Source organism: Spermophilus citellus (genome assembly GCF_964194105.1).
Source record: "Spermophilus citellus genome assembly, chromosome: 8".
NCBI lineage: Eukaryota > Metazoa > Chordata > Mammalia > Rodentia > Sciuridae > Spermophilus > Spermophilus citellus.
Window position 1 is genome coordinate 152,106,091 of NC_138189.1, and position 16,024 is coordinate 152,122,114.

Here is a 16,024-nt window from a genome sequence, read left to right on the forward strand (position 1 = left end):
CTTCTAGATTAGGAAGATCGTAGAAGTTTAGGAACATTTCTTCACATGTCACATGGGTCCTGGAGATTCAGAATCAGCAGCAATTGGAATTTACCAAGGACAGTGAGCTGCACCCCACCCCCAGCCCCCACCCATCCTGGCAGGTCCCCTGAGCCTGCCCCCAGCACAACACAGGGAGGTGACTCCCAGAAGCCAGTGGGGTGACCAGATGTCACAGCTTTGTCACAGGTGCTCTATGCAGGACTCCTTGCCATTTCCACAATAAGCCTCAACACCAGTCACATGCCAGTGTTTAACCTCCAAACCTCACGATAATCCATCTCTATCTCATTATTGTTCTTCCGCTACCAGGAATCCCGCATCAGAAACATAGGTCACCCTTCCACACACTGCCTGGCATCTGTTCCATACGGCTCTGCCACACCGTCTCCATCGGCACTCAGATGCCTCCAGGAGGGTCCCGTCCACACCTGGGGACGGTCTCCACTGTGGCTGGGTGTGGGATTCACTGCAGATGGGTGGTATGATTGTTGCAGAGGTCACTGTAAATGCAGAGAGGAAATCACTGCAGATCCTGTTCCCTCAAGAAAAGGTTCCTTCACACAAGTTACTGATGAGAGATGTTAAAACCACTCCTGTGCCCCAGGGTGCCTCCCTCCTGGTCACAGGGCCATCAAAAGTGCGGGTTAAAATGGGTGCCAGGTTTAGCTCTGCAGTCCTTTAAGCAGAGAGGAGATGCTGAGTTGTGCTGGAGTAAAAGGAAGCAGAAATGCTTCCTTAGCCTTTGCAGCCATCCACGAGACTGGCTCCCAAGATCTTCCTCACTTTTTAATCTACCAGACGGTAGAGAGAGCACAGTAACGGGGACTCAGTCACCCAGATCCCACCCAGCACGACTGCAGTGGCCAGTGGTTGAAGCCACCACTGCCTCTGGTGTTGGGCTGCGCAGGAGGAGAGAGAAAGGGAACACGCAGAAAACAGACGTGGAAGTAACTGTCTGTCCTCAGGCCTTCAGCTGCCTGGGTGTGCAGAGCACCCTGCGCTCCGTCTTCCAAGCCCCACCAGATTTATAGTCAGAGAGGGAGATGGAGCCTCCGCAGGGGGCAGAGCTCCTGTGGAGGGTTCTGAGGCTCCCTCTGACCCAGGGACTTTCTGCCAGGGAATGGGGGGAATCAAAGGTTCATTTAGCTGGTCTGGGCTGTCCTTGGACTTCCAGGCAGAACAAACAGCCCTGGCCCTGCATGCTGGCCCAGCGCCAGGCAGACACCGGGATGCAGCCTGTTTATCAGACAGCACGTTGTCCGAGCAGGATGTGGGCGGCCTCGGAACAAGCAGTATGCAAATGAGCTTCCCAGAGACCCAGCGCCCTCCCCCACAGGCTCCCTCCATGGGCTGCTGGCAGTGGCCTCCTGGAACAGAGAGAAAGGAGGGAGAGGAAATGTCCAGAACTAACCGGATCAGCCCAGCATCCCCACTCAAGAAACACACCACCAAGAATGCACTCCAACCTCCACTTCCCCCAAAGAAAACCATTTGAAAAATAGGGTTTTAAAATAGAACTATGCGCATATTTTTTAATATTCAAACATGAAAAGACTTCTGCATCTGGCTCGGGTAGTCTTTGGGCAGGGAAGACAATGCAGCTGTAAAATGCTCCATTTTCTCTCCAGAAAATTGCTTCACCATGCACTTGCTCCTGTATGAAAGGGTGCTAAGGACAGGACCCACCCGGCGAGGTTGCAGGAGGTCTGGATGAGGTAACTCCTGGAAAACCATTCAGCAGGATGCCCAGCACACAATCTGAGCTCCGAAATGTTAGCAGGTTTTATATCATGCACATCGTTGAGCTGAATATCATAAAACACAAAGGATGAGAGAAAACTGACAGAGGGAAAAGTCTCAGGGTAGGAAAGGAAGAACAGGATCCCATTTGCTAGTTTCAAGTTTAATAAGTTACTACTTTGTACAGACTTCAGAGCAAACAAGCTGGTTTATATAACCTCGGGAACATTCCCTAATCCGATCGGTTTCTTTCCTTATAATATGGGCTTAACACTCACTTCATGAGCATTAAGAGACACAACACACCAAAGTGCCTGGCACAAGAGCAAACAATAGCCACTCAAGAGTGGTCAGTATTTGCTTGCTCTATTTACACAACCCTAGGATTGGGTTTAAATTCCAGCTACCTCTTTGTAGCTCTGTGACTTTAGGCAAACTACTTAAGCTTTCTGGGCCTCAGTTTCCTCAGCGTGGAATGGAGACCAGAGCACTACTTTCCTCACTGACCCTGAACCCCAGTGATGACAGGTCATCGTTGGTGGCAGCAGCACTTACCACTTACCACGTGCAGTCAATCTCACTCACGTCTGAATGTTGGTGAGCACGGGTTGGCTATGGGGCACCCCTGATGGACTGCCATCTCTGGCATGGGAATCCCATGGCCACCTGACAAACTCTCGTCAGCCCTAAGCACTGACATGAATTATGCCTCATGAAGTCAGAATTGTTCCTTCAAAGTAGGCAAATCCTGGTTTTCTCCCGATGGCTGGACCTACCTTCTCGCATTCCCCACACCACCTCGCGGGGTGAAACGTGCTCTCTCCTAGCTCTCTGTTAACTCACCAACTTGAGTTCCTCAGGAGACTTGAAACTCAACAGTGGTTCCTCTTGGCACCCCCACTGCAGGATGAGCCTGACACCTGCATGAGCTACTGTGGAAGGCCTCATACTCACACACACACACACACACACACACACACACACACACACACACTCTGATGAAGCATTCCAAGGCCTTCAGATATGGCTTCCACCAAAGCTTCTTAGAGTTAAACAAGACCCCGCCTAGTGCCTCCTGGCCCTCCTCGGTGCCCGTGATACTCCACCTGGCCTCGTCACAATTTCCCTGCCACTCTGCCAGCTTCCCAGCTACCCAGGACTCAGGAGGAAGGTCCCTGCCTCATTCCACCTGTGCCGCTGTGGCTGGCACAGGGCCCTGTGGTTTTGAAGTCTCTGTGCCTGGGTTCAAAACCCAACCTCAACAGTTGTGTGACTTTGAGTAGATCATTGACAGCGTCTGCGCCTCCGTTCTGCCAGCAATACCATGAGGGCCATACTGGCACCAACCTCGTGAGAGCACAAGGCAGACGAAGACCTGATCCATGGAAAGGGCTCAGAACAGGGCCTGACTGAGCCATCCTGACTCCTTCTCCTGCCACCGTGACAGGAGGATTAGTGAGTCCCACCCCGGGCTTGTGTTCCGGCCTTGAGGCGGGGAGAGACCTGTGTCAATATGACCTCCGGGAAATACCTGTGCCCTGAAGAACACAGGAAAGGGAGCTGAGAAAGTGCACTGGGGACCCTCCAGATGGCCCGGGGAGAGGCCTCTGTGCTGGAGGGAGCCAGCCGCGAGGTCCTGGGGAGAGCTCTCTGCAGACCGAGCAGGCCAGCCCCAAGCCTGAAGGCAGCCAGCGAGAAGAGCAGAAGGAATGCCCGGGGCCTGGCTGCAGTGGAGTCAGGTCTGGCCAGGAAGCCTGGCAGGCAGAGGGCCGTGTGCAGCGGGGAAGTCTGGCTTCCGTTCCGTGGGTGCAGGGATGCCTTTGTTGGGTCTTGCAAACTGACATGATCTCATTAATGTTTTTAAATAATCACTCTGGCTGCCATGTGGGTTGGAATCAGGGAGATGAATTTGGAAGCCCTTGCCATAATCCAACCAAAACAAAACGGAGGAACAAGAAGTAGCCAACTGGGGGCAGGGACGGTGGGGAAGAAGGAGGTGGAGCTGGGTGGGTTCTGAAGATAGCTCGTCAGGATGTGCTGGCAGGTCACCAACACAGATAACCAAGGTAAAGTGCTTATTAAAGGAGCAGAGCAGCCGCTCAGATGAGGTCACACTTTCTTAACGCTGGGCGTTAGATTAATCTCCAAAGCCCAAAATGGCCCAGCAAAGTTAAATGTTCTCCAATGAACACACAAAGGGACAGAGCTAGAGGCACTTCCCAGCCAGGGAGGGGGAAGCTGAGTACCCTGGCCAGTGGCCGTCTCGTTCTTGGCCTGCAGCAGGCGGTGGGCCTCAGGGAGGACCTTGCTGGCGCCATGCCAACAAGACGTGGACATCCCCGCAGCATGTTGCCAGAGGGAGCCAGGCCCTGGAGCCCAGGCTAGCAGGGGGTCCCTCGAAGCCTGCGTGTAGCATGCAAGGGGCCCAGAGGGTGCATCCCTGGCCAAGGACCCAGAAGAGCCAGCCGGCTGGCAGAGCCACAGAGATCTGGGATCAGAAAACGATAGCAACCTCAGACATGACTCTTCTCAACCCAGTGCAGAACACCCAAGGCCCAGAACAGCAAGTCAGACCCCAACAGACAGCCTGCCCCAGGGACCACAGAGGACAGTGGCCACAGGTGCTGCAGGGTTGTGTGGAACAGCCCCGCCCCCGCCATCCTGAACCCCACAGGAGAGCAGCAGGAGTCCAACCCCTGAGCTCCCCCCAAGGAAAAAGTGATCCTCAGGAGGCCAGGCGCCAGCCGTTGGAAACTTCCAGTTTTCTCCCTTTCAATCCTACAAAAGCTTGTGAAGGAAACCGGCTTGGGTGCTAAAAAGAAAAAACATACATTTTCTTTGTCCATCTAATTAATAATCATTACATCTGGAATGTCATGATAAGTGTTGGTTAAAGCGTTCGTATTGGACAAAGTCCAATTCAAGCAAAAGTGTTAGAAATGTGTAGGAAACTTCCTAATGAATAATGCAGCCGGGCACGGTGGCACACACCTGTGATCCCAGCGTTCAGGAGGCTGGGGCAGGAGGATCCCAAATTCGAGGACTAGGGAACTTAGCAAGACCCTGTCTCAAAATTCAAAACAGAAAGATCTATGAAGCACCTCCGCATTCAATCCCCAGTAAAAATCAGTAAGAGACACTCAGATAAATATCTTTTATCTGAATTTATTTCAGTTGGTCCAAAACACTTCTACCTACATCACATTCCTCTTTGGTATTCATACTATCAGTGTCAAAATATTACAGCCAAGCAAAAGAATGTTAATGTTGTTACATGGAGAAAACCTTCAAGATCATCAAATAAAACTCTGTGGATTCTGAGTTTTGCTTGGGTCCAGGGCAAGTCTTTTCTGGTCAGAGCCCCCCCACAACTGAGCTGCCACTTCACAGTCCTGACACTCACTGGGCTGCGTTTCTGAAGCGGTTCCATCCTGAGCTCCAACAGGGCTGTAGCTCAGCATCGGCCGGAAATGATCTGCTAAGGAAACCCTCAAACCTCCAGCCGTGCCCCGAATCCCCACGTGTCCTCCAAAGCTCAGGAGGCCTGTGAGCGCCCGGACGTCAGGAGATCCCAGTAACAGTGCTGAGCTGGGGTCCCCTGGGCCTGTTTTTTAAGAGGGAGGCTCCGAAGGGACATTCACAGATGGTGAGTTCTGTCCTATCTTCCGTGGCGGCTTCTTCCCAGTGAAGGAACAGGACCATGGGGAGCAGGACATACAAGGACATTTTTAAAAGGTCTTGCCATCTCTCTTCCATTTTTTCAACTGGGTCAGTTCACTGTGAATTTATTAGAAACTGAGATTTCAAAGTGAGGAAAGAAAATGTGACCTAAAATAGAAGAATAAATGCTTCACATTTGTAGAACGCTCCGGAGGGGTGGGCACTATGCCACCCCAAACATGCCACTTTGGCACGAGGATCATCTTGATGGGAAGGCAACTGAGAATCAATACACGTCCCCAGGGATCTGCCCAAACCCAGAGCATGAACCTCCGTCTGTGAAGGTGGAGCCCTCACCAGGGCGGGGAGAGCAGCTCTCTCCCCACAGAAGAGTCTGAGTGAGCAGACCCTCTAAAGAAGCTCTTCTCCTCCATTAGTCCCCCACCCCCGTGGTTTCCAAGGTACTGCCCACAATTCATCATCCCCTGAATCCCAACCCTCTTCTCTTAGTAAAGGTTCGTAGGTCCCTGGATCTAACTCTCCTTGGAGTTTCTCTTCTGTGAACACCGAGCGTGTGAATGTTAATAGCACCTGCCCATCTCTCTGTGCCAGCCCGTCCCTGTCACTTGGACTCAGAGGCACGCAGGGCTGGAAGGTAGGAGGAGGGGGAGCCTCTCCCCCAACACCATGGAGGTCTCAGGTTGCTCCCCAGACCCCGTCCCCTCCATTCTCCTATTGGAGCCCCAGGTAGGCACCTGGTGTCATCATCACCAGCTGAGAATCAGACATGGAGGATCTCGCTGAGGGTGATCTCCAACCTGAGACAGGGCCATCAGGTGGCCCAGCCCCAACCTCACACCCCCGGGCGGGCATCCTGCTTCCCCAGCTGCCCTTGCCTACAAACCTACGCGGCCTGACCTGGCTTCTCACCTATGGGCTGCAGGACAGCACTCCCTGCAGACAGGCCAGGCCTCCTGCAGGTTTTCACTCTGCCTGCAGAAGCCTCCCCCGGTCTCAGCGTCCCCTTCTCTGAGGATCTACACCTCTCATCCCAGAGAATTTTGAGGGGAAAAAAGCAACTTGGTGACATCTCAGAGATCGTCGTCACCCCAAACCCACAAGGGACACCTTCCATAGGGTTGGTAGGAGGTACACTCGTGGGCGCCTCCTCCTTGAAGAATCACACTGTCGCCTGGCTGACCACCCTCGAGAAGTCTCTGGACGTCTGGGGAAAGCCAAGGTGGTCCTGCCAACGCTCTTCCTGGAGAATTCTCCAGAGTCAAGTCCATGCACACGTTTCCCAGCCTGCCGGTGTCAGCTGCCCCTCCAATGTCCTCAGCACAGAAAAGCAGAAGGAGCGGGGTTGAGGGGGGAAGTGACCCACACCTGGAACTCCTGACCTGGCTTCCCACTGCATCTTTAGACCTCCCCAGAAGATCAGCCAATGCTCCCAAGCCCTCTCCGACCACGTCCACGTTCTTAAGTGTCCTGACCGCTGACTGGAATGGAGCTGTCCTCCAGCCAGTGCAGCCTGCGTCACACACTGAGGCTTCTTTCCATCAAGACGGCACTTGTGGGCTGGGCTGGGCTGGGCTGGGCTGGGCTGGGCTGCAGCCAGGTGGTAGAGCACCTGCCTAGCACACAGGACGCCGGTTCCATCCTCGCACAGCAACAAACAACCCAGAAAAACACATGTGCTGGGCATAAAACTTGAGAAAATAAGAAGTTGATTATTGTAATTTAATATTGTTTATTGATCAGCATGTTCCAGGAGGCAGCACGGAGTTTGCAGCAAGTTCCAGAAGAGGCTCATTGTCCTTGGTATTACTGAGATAAAAGGGGGAAACAAGAGGGTAAAAACACCGCTCTTTCCTTCTTTCATTTATTTATTTAAAAAAAATTTTTTTTAGATGTTGATGGACCTTTATGTTATTTATTTGTTTGTGGTGCTGAGAATCAACCCAGGGCCTCACAGGTGCCAGGCAAGTGTGTTGACACTGAGCCCCAGCCCCAGCCCATCTTTTCTTCTTTGTAAAAGCATCTTTCTGGGACTTCTTCACCACTGTATCCACAGATCTGGTGAGAAGCCAACGGCTGACCTTCCCTGTGTGTTTCAGTCACTCTGAGCCCAGGAGGAAGCTTGCCAGCCACCTGGGAAGACGGCTGGCTGCCCACTGGTACTCCCAGCACCTCTGGACCTGGCCTAGGTGGCTGCCCGTCACCCAGCATGTGGGCGTCTCTAACACCTTCTCTAGGCCCGGCAGGTGCTTTCTAAAGGGAGTTTGCCCTCAGGAGTTTGGTTTTAATTCCAGAATTTTTTTTTTTTTGGTCATAGAGTGGTACAAAAAAATATGGTTCATGATAATTGGAAAGAAATCCATCCTGAGGAAATGGACAAGTTTGGGTTCTGACTGCATGCACCCCAGGAAACAGAAAGGAATCACACTGCCTATGATTGTTTAAAAACTGGCCTTTTCTGATAGGTAAGTGGAGGCTGCTCCTTGGGCCACAGGTGTTCAGGGCAGGGCCGTCTTCTTGTCACTGATAAATCACACCATAGGGGCACAATAGTGTTTGTTGACACTGATAACCTAGTAGATTGATCCCAATATGTCTAGACCAGGGCTCAGCACAGCGGGCGACAGGCTGAATCAGAGCACCGCCCGTCCTGGTGCATAAAGCTCGCTGAAGACCTCACACCGGCTCATCCACACCGTCTACAACAGCTTTGGTACCACGAAAAGTTGAGTGGTTGGAACAGACACCACAGGGCCACAAACCTACTGACCAACTGGCCCTTCACAGGAGAAGTTGGAGTGGCCCTGATCCAGGGGAGCCCAGAGTCACGAGGCAGATGGTGAGTGTGTACATCTGCCTTGTGACTCTTCATGTACAAGTCTCCGCCTGAGCAGATGTCCCTCAGAACCTGGTGTCTTCTTGCCAATCCACCAGTCAGTCTCCCCTTCGGCTCCCGGGCGTCTGCGGGCCTGATCTCCTTCTCATCTGCCTCTTCTTCAAATCCGTGATGATCTACGGAACAAGGGGGACACCACCCCCTGGTTTTCTCCCTTTGTAAACACAGTGTGACCAGGGACCAGGGCAGAGCCACGGACGAGGCGCCCGCAGCTCAGCGGGGAGAAGACTTGCTGTCCTTGCAGAGGGGACGGTGGATGCAGTCTCTCAGGCCTCCCTCCAGGGCCCACCTAAGGCTAGGACTTCACATACCAATGGTGGCATCCAAGAAACCCGAGAGACAGCACAGCCGTGACCAGATGGCCTCTGCTTCCCAGAACACCTCATCACAAGGACACCCCAGTAAAAGGACAACCAGAGCCAGCCAGAGGTGTGCTGCTTCCAGCCTCAGAGTGAGAAGCCATCCAAGGCCGAGGGTGAGCCACCCCGCCAGGTGACAACTTTTGAAAAAACAAACTTTGAAACACGAGCTATCTGGGCAAACGGGTGGTTTTCTCCTTTTCTCCACAGTTGTCCATGTGGCACACAATCAGGGCCATGAAAATCTGTCTTCCTCAGAAGAGTTGAGAAACAGCAGAAATTTGGATGGGAAGAATCTCAGTTCAACCCTCTGATTTTGCTACAGAACATCGAGCCCAAACCACACAAGGAGCCAGAGGCAAAAGCCGACCCAGAACTTGGAGCTTCTCCTTTCTCCACATCCCGTTGAGCAGGTTTGTCTCTGCAGGTTGGAGGTTCACAGGTCAGCTACCTCGGGAAGGAGCTGGGTGGGAGCGTTGGGGTGCTGTCACTGAGACTCTGGGCAGCCAGGTGCAACTCTGAGAAGTCTGCTCACTGTCCATCATGAGCTGCGGGCCCTGAGATAAGCAGTCCCTCCCGTAGCTCCCCTGGCCACCACACAGGCTCATGCGGCTGGGCAGCAGCCAGGCCCTCTGCCTTTGGAAGGAGTTCCAGTTCTTTTTTTGGTGACTGCCACTGCCCACTACTGCCCCTCCTGCTCCCTGTAGTGCACAGTAAAGACCAGAGGCCTTCCATATAATGACTGTGGTCAGCTGTAAATAGAAAGGACGAGCGTGCACCGTCTTGGTTGGGGATAATCTTAGCTCCGCAGTTTCATTTTAAGTATGCCCATCCTGGACCGGCATGCCAGCATTCAGCCTGAGAAGTCTTAAAAATGGAAATTACAAAACCACAGAGTGGAACCAAAATTGTTCAGAGCACAGTCACCGCGATCGAGGCACCCTCAGCAATGTGGCCAAGAAGAGGCCTGGCGGAGCCATGGAGCCTCAGAACACGTGGGCGAATGGACTCGGTCATCCCTGCAAAGGGAACAGAAGATGGCACCATCACCGGCTCCTCCCCAGCACACGTGGCCAGCGCTGTGCTACAGGACCATCCTGGGGAGGTGTGACAAGGGCCTCCCCAGCTCTGGGGCTGCCTCTCTGGACTGGCCTGGCGGGTGCAGTCTGAGGAGCCCTGGCCACTGGGTTCCATCCACAGAGCGGCTACATGGTGCGCCTGAAGACCCAGCCTGCTATTTCCCTGAAAATCTGGGTTTCAATCTTGGTTCATGTTTGCCCAGAAATATGGAATTGCGGACTCCCCTCATAAACCCTTCAGGTGGAGGCTGGCAGCGGGGCTCACGTGGGGCGTGCCCTCGTAGTCAGGGACGACCTGTGGCTGCCAGAGCTGGGCACCCCAGCTGCAGCTCGCAGGGGATTCTTGCAGATTCGGGCAGCGTCGGTGTCTCTCCCCCTTTGGAGAAACAAAACGCAACCCTTGATTAAAAATATCCTCAACTCCTTCCGTTTCATAAGTCCGTCCCCTCTGCCACACTGGTGGCTGTGATCTGGAGATGCCACTCCCTCTCCTGGAGAGCCCCTGGTCAGGATGTCCCTGCCACCAGAGAACATGGGGACGTAGAGGCGCTTGCAGAGCTCCGCGCCCCCCACAGCCCCGAGAGGAAACACGCTCTGACCCACAGGTTGAGCCGAGCGCTCAAGTCCCGGCCCTCTGTGGCAGGCCCTGTTCCCAGTGCCTCGCAGCCATCTCCGGCCGCGATGGACTGAACCACTCTCCACATGAAGGCACTCACTCGTCTCCCTGCTCAGCGTGCAGCTCTGAGTCTGGGACCCTCCAGAGATGGCAGCCATTCCACCCGCCGGAAGTGCTCCCCGTTCTGCCCACAGTCAGCTCTCCCCTCGCCCGACTCTAGCAACCCCTGCTTCCTGAACTGTGCACACGGTGAGGAGGGCAGTTCCCAGTCCTTAGGCGTGGCTTCCAGACCCACCATGGCACTGCTGCAGGCCGCCTTCCCACTCTGGGGAGGGTTGCTCGGTCCATGGGCCACCGTGCCCCTGCCCAGCCTCCAGACTGGGCCGATAGTGAATAAAACAGCTCCAAACAACATCGTTCAGGGTTCACTTGTTTGTTTTACAACCTGTTTTTATTTCATTGGATAAATCATTACATGTGACTGCTGGATGCAGCATGGTGTACGACCTTCCAAGAGACGGCCTGGCTGCCAGGTTGGTCCCCTCCCGGTCTCACCACTGCACAGGAGTGGTGGCTTCCACATCTTCACACCCTTGATGCTGCCAGTTGCTTTGAGTCTCAGTCGTGCTAACTGTGTATATCAGTACCTCACTGAGGTCCTAGTTTGCATTTCCCTAGAGACTAAACGACGTGCAGAGTGTTGAGGGTACATGTTTGCCACCTGCACGCCTCGGGTACGATGTCTATTCAAATGGCTTGTTAATTCAGGGAGGTGTTTTCCTATTATTGAATTTGGAAGGTTTTTCCCTGTGGTCCGGAAATGTGTCCTTTACCAGATACGAGAATTACACATGTTTTCTTCCAATCTAATTAATAAGTGTTTTAAATGAAGGAATATGTAGGGAAAAGTTCTTTTGAAAAGGACTATTTAACTCCCCAAATGATGCAGATCCATGACTTTCCATCTTCATGATGCTGAGAATAATATAGTAGAAAACTTGGTAGCAAATGACCTGAGTAGAGCACATCGGGGACTCAGTGCAGGCTACATGAGCATCCCTCTTAAAACAATGACTTACCGTTATTTGTTTTGAAAGAAAACAACAATAGAAAGTGTACATTACCTGCGTTTCCCCCAAAATCAGAGCCTCGTCTTTCAAGTGATTCCTGCCATCGATGTCCACTATTAGAATAGGCGTTGATGTCCACCAGGACGAGTCCCACAGGTCCACGGCTCCACAGTGACAACCTGGTCCACACTCCTTGAACTCACCTGCGGGAGGCATGCTACGGGATCCTCTGTCAGCCCGTGAGTGTGGACCCCGGCCGGGTTCTTACCGGGAGGCTCTGCGCCCAACATCCCACAGTAGCTTGCTCCACTGTCACCCCGACTGAAGGGGAGGTCTTCAGGAGGGAGGAGGCTTCCCTACAAATGACACATCCTGGCATCAAGTGGAGTCCCGCTTGGATCAAAGGACCCTGCTATGTCCCCAAAGTGCAGCGCTGTTCAGCTCTCTTTATTCCCAACCAGTCAACAAACACGTTCCGTGTGCACCATGCTGTGGCCATCAAGGACGCATGAGGCACGGCTGTGACCCTCAGTGGGCATTCCTGTAGTTAAGGACAAGAAGGTAACATGAAATGTGGGCAGCATCCCCAAGTGGAACTGACCCTCAGAGAAAGACGCAGGCAGAGCAGGCAGTGAGCTGGGTGGGAGGAGAGGGAGCTACCCAGGAACCCTCCTGCTGCCTGGGGGACAGCAAGGCTGTGTCCATTGAGGGTCAGGTCTACTGATATGAAGGCATTCTGACAACTCATTTTGACTGTAAGAAATACTCAGAAGAGGGATAAAACCACAGACTGGGAGTCCAGGAAAATTTCCCAGGGGAAGTGGGACATAAACTGGACCATGAAGGGTAGGTAGCACACAGGATCCAGAAGGGTGGCTGTGGAATCTGTCACTCTTTGGTCTCCCAGCTTCTGAAAGCACCTGCCCACCATAGACGTTAAACCTACCAGACATCTGCTTCCAAGTCTCCCTGCAAGTCGATGCACATGACCTGGGCTCTGCTGGTTGGAGTCACCTGCCCCAGAGTGAGTGTCCACGCCTAGCGCCGGGTAGGGAAGAGGCCAGAGCAGGGCTCAGGGAGCCCTTGGCCCCACCCTTCCTGGTCAGTGGTGCCCCATGGTCAGCAGCACAGAAGTGTCTTCCCTCCTCTGTTTGCAGCGTGATTGGAGCACTGGTCCTAGACACATGACCACTGAGTCCAGAATCTAAAGCCACCTAGTGTCTTTTTAGTTAGTTTCTCACCTGCTTCCATCAGCTGACATGGGCTTTAGCGTAGCGATGGCTACTGTGCAGCAAGACCCTCTCAGACCCTGTGCAAGGCCAGTTAGCATCCTACTGGGCATGGCTTGGCATGGACGGCAGGGCTCAGACCTCGGCCACATCCAAGCAAAGCCAAGGGGACTTCAAGCCCTCAGTGCTATAGTTTGGATAAGTCCCCTCCCCTCCCCACAGGCCCAGGTGTTAGGGTTTGTCCCCAGCCCACAGTGACAGTGGGAGGTGGTGGAACCTTTCAGAGGCAGAGCCTTGTGGAAGGCCTTCTGGTCAGGGGAGTGTGCCTCTGAAGGGGAGCTGAGTCCCCAGCCCCTTCCTCACTCTGTCTCCACACACCAGCCTTGAGGTGCCAGGGTTTCCACTCGCCACACACTCCCCACCATGACGTGCTGCCTCCCCATGGCCCAAAGGCAACAGGCTGACCAACCACAGACTGAAATCTCCGAAACTGTGAGCTGGATAAAACTTTTCTCTTTATAAGTTATTTATCTCAGGTATTTTGCTGCAGTGAGGAAAAGCTGACCAACACACTTAGTCTGTATGACCATATCACAAACAAATTTCAGACCTTCCTCCCTCATTCCCATCAAACATGCACCTATTGAATATGCACCCAAACATCCAAGATCCATCATGAGTCTCACTAGAATTATTGTGGGCTTCTACTCATGAATTATAGGATTATAGGACAATAAGGTACAAACTCAATGACTTTTGGAATAACCCATACTTCTAGCTTCACCAAAACAGGGCCCAGGCTTAGCACCCACTGGCACTTCACATCTCTTCCAGTGGAGTTAGATTTTGGGTCTGCTGCTAAACTTTTCACCAATTGCCTCACCATCCACTCATCTCATGGAGGACATGGTGCTGTGCCTGTATCCGGCCCCCAGACCCCACGGGGCAGTCCTGCTCCTCAACACACGTGGCCTGAGTGAAATAAAGTCTCTGCAAGGGCGGCAGCCACCACGAGACGCACGGAGTTGCATTCACGAGACAAAGGAAGCGTGTATTCTGTGCTTGTGCCTCAGTATGCAGCAATAGAGGCCTTCTTCAGTCTCTCGGCCACACAGAACTGCCCTTGCAGACCAGGCAGCCACAGAGGAAGTGGAAACAATCCGGAAGTTTAAAACAGAGTGGGGGGTACCTGTATGTAAAGATGAGCACTGCGGGGGGTGGGGGGTCACGGTAAAGGGAAAGCTTCTCACTGGCGAAATGATTTGATATGATTTTTCTTCATTATTCAGATTTTCTTTTAATGCCTGAACAACCACATGCTGGTATTCCTAAGAATAAAGACTTGGTGTATATTTTATTTGATCCTATAAATAGATTTGGTACAATCAATTAAAAGTAGGAGGAATCACCTACCAGGCCCAAGCAGGCATGGGCAGTGGATTCTCTGAGTGCCCCAGACTGGCTCACTTTAATGCTGGCCAGACGTCCACTGGCTGGGACCAGGGTTTCTCTACGTGAGGGCTTTGCCCCGAGTGCAGCTGCCGGAGGAACAGTGCGGCCCAGAAGACGCTCCCTGAGGCTGTGCTGACCCCCAGCCCCTCACTGCTCCAGGAATAACCAGGTGTGTGTTCTAAACGATGCCCAGCGTCCCCAGAGATGGGGCCGCAGCTGCCCGTGATGGCGTCCCCTGTTGCTCCAGGAGCAGGCCCAAGCTGCCTTCTGTCCCTGCACACGCCAGCTGTGTGGTCTGGACACCTCCCTCAGCTCAGGAGGAGGACGTACCCTCTGTTTCGCCGTGTTATATGAGAATGGAACGGCACGCAGCAGTGTGTATCAGCCCTGCCACAGGAGACGCTGACACCTGGTTTTCAGAGGTGGTGACTTTAATAGAAGAGTAATGACAGGGAGCAAGTGGCCTGAGATCAGCGTTCCTCCGACTTCCACGCACAGGACCTCTCTGGCATTCTGCTGAAGGGCACATTCTTATTTATTTGTACAGGGGATTGAACTGGAGCCGGGGCACTCCACTGCTGAGCTACTGAGCCTCACCCACTCTTAGTTTGAGACAGGGTCTTGCTAAGTTGCCCAGACTGGCCCAACCTGCAGTCTTCCTGCCTCTGCCTCATGAGTCACGGGGATCACAGACATGGACACAGGGCCACCTAGAATGCAGAATCTCCTAATGAACCCCCAAGAAAAACCAGAACTGCGGGTCCTCAGACAGTACCCTGAGCAGCCAGATGTTCTAAACCAAGGACTGCCAGGAATGAGGAAGACAGCCCTCCGCACAATAACTCACTCAAGGAGTGTTCTTAAGTGCTACCCAACCACCACACGCACACACACACACTCACACACATGCACATGCATGCACACATACGCACACATGCACACACGTGTATTCACATACACATGTACGTACACACATAACACACACATACACACGTGCACACATGCATATGTGCATGCACACATATGCACACACATGCACATGCACACACACAAACATGCACACACATGCACTTTCAGATGTTTTCAGGTCAGCAGACGCAGCTCCCTGTGCTGCGTGACATCACACCTGGGAACACTCAACCATTTCAAGCTGAAAGACTTTTGAAAACCTTGGCTCTCCACTCTGGCACCAGACTCCATTCCGTCTGCCCATTTCTGGCTTGTGTAACAGCCTACCCCGATTGGTGACAGAGCAGCAGCCCCCACACCTCACCAGGGTGAGTCCCTGGCCTGCAGGGCCCAGTCCAGGGTCAGTGCAGTGGCCCGCCAGCACTCAGTGAGCTGCGGGGCTCATCTGGAGGGCCCACGGCTGCACCCGTAGGAACTGCTGTAAGGATAAACTCAGTGGGTGCTGTCGAGCAGAGCACTTCCCAAGGCCTCCCCAGGAGGATGGGGGGTGGCCTCAGGGTCCCAGGACAAGCGCTGCACTGAGGTTGACAGAAGTACCCAGTCCCATACGCACAGCGCCCTGTCACTCTCTTCTTCGAAGCAGTGGTGGGCAATCCCAGACTCCTGGAGGGAGCAGGGACCACCTTTCAGTAAGGTGCACCATGTTTAGAAACGCAGGGTGCTGCCCGTGCGGTTTGTGTCCCCTGGGGAGATGCTCCCGAGACCCAGCACGCCAGCACCACCAGGCACCAGCTCAGGCCGGCTCCACCACGTGTTCCCTACGGGCCACTGAGAGCCCAACTTCAAACCCTGTTTCGGGGAGCTCTGCTGAAGTCAGGCATTTAGCTAAACTGAGAACTGTGTTTAGTGCGAGAAGATGGGGGACGCAGAGAGAAGCCTGACAAGGTACGCTTT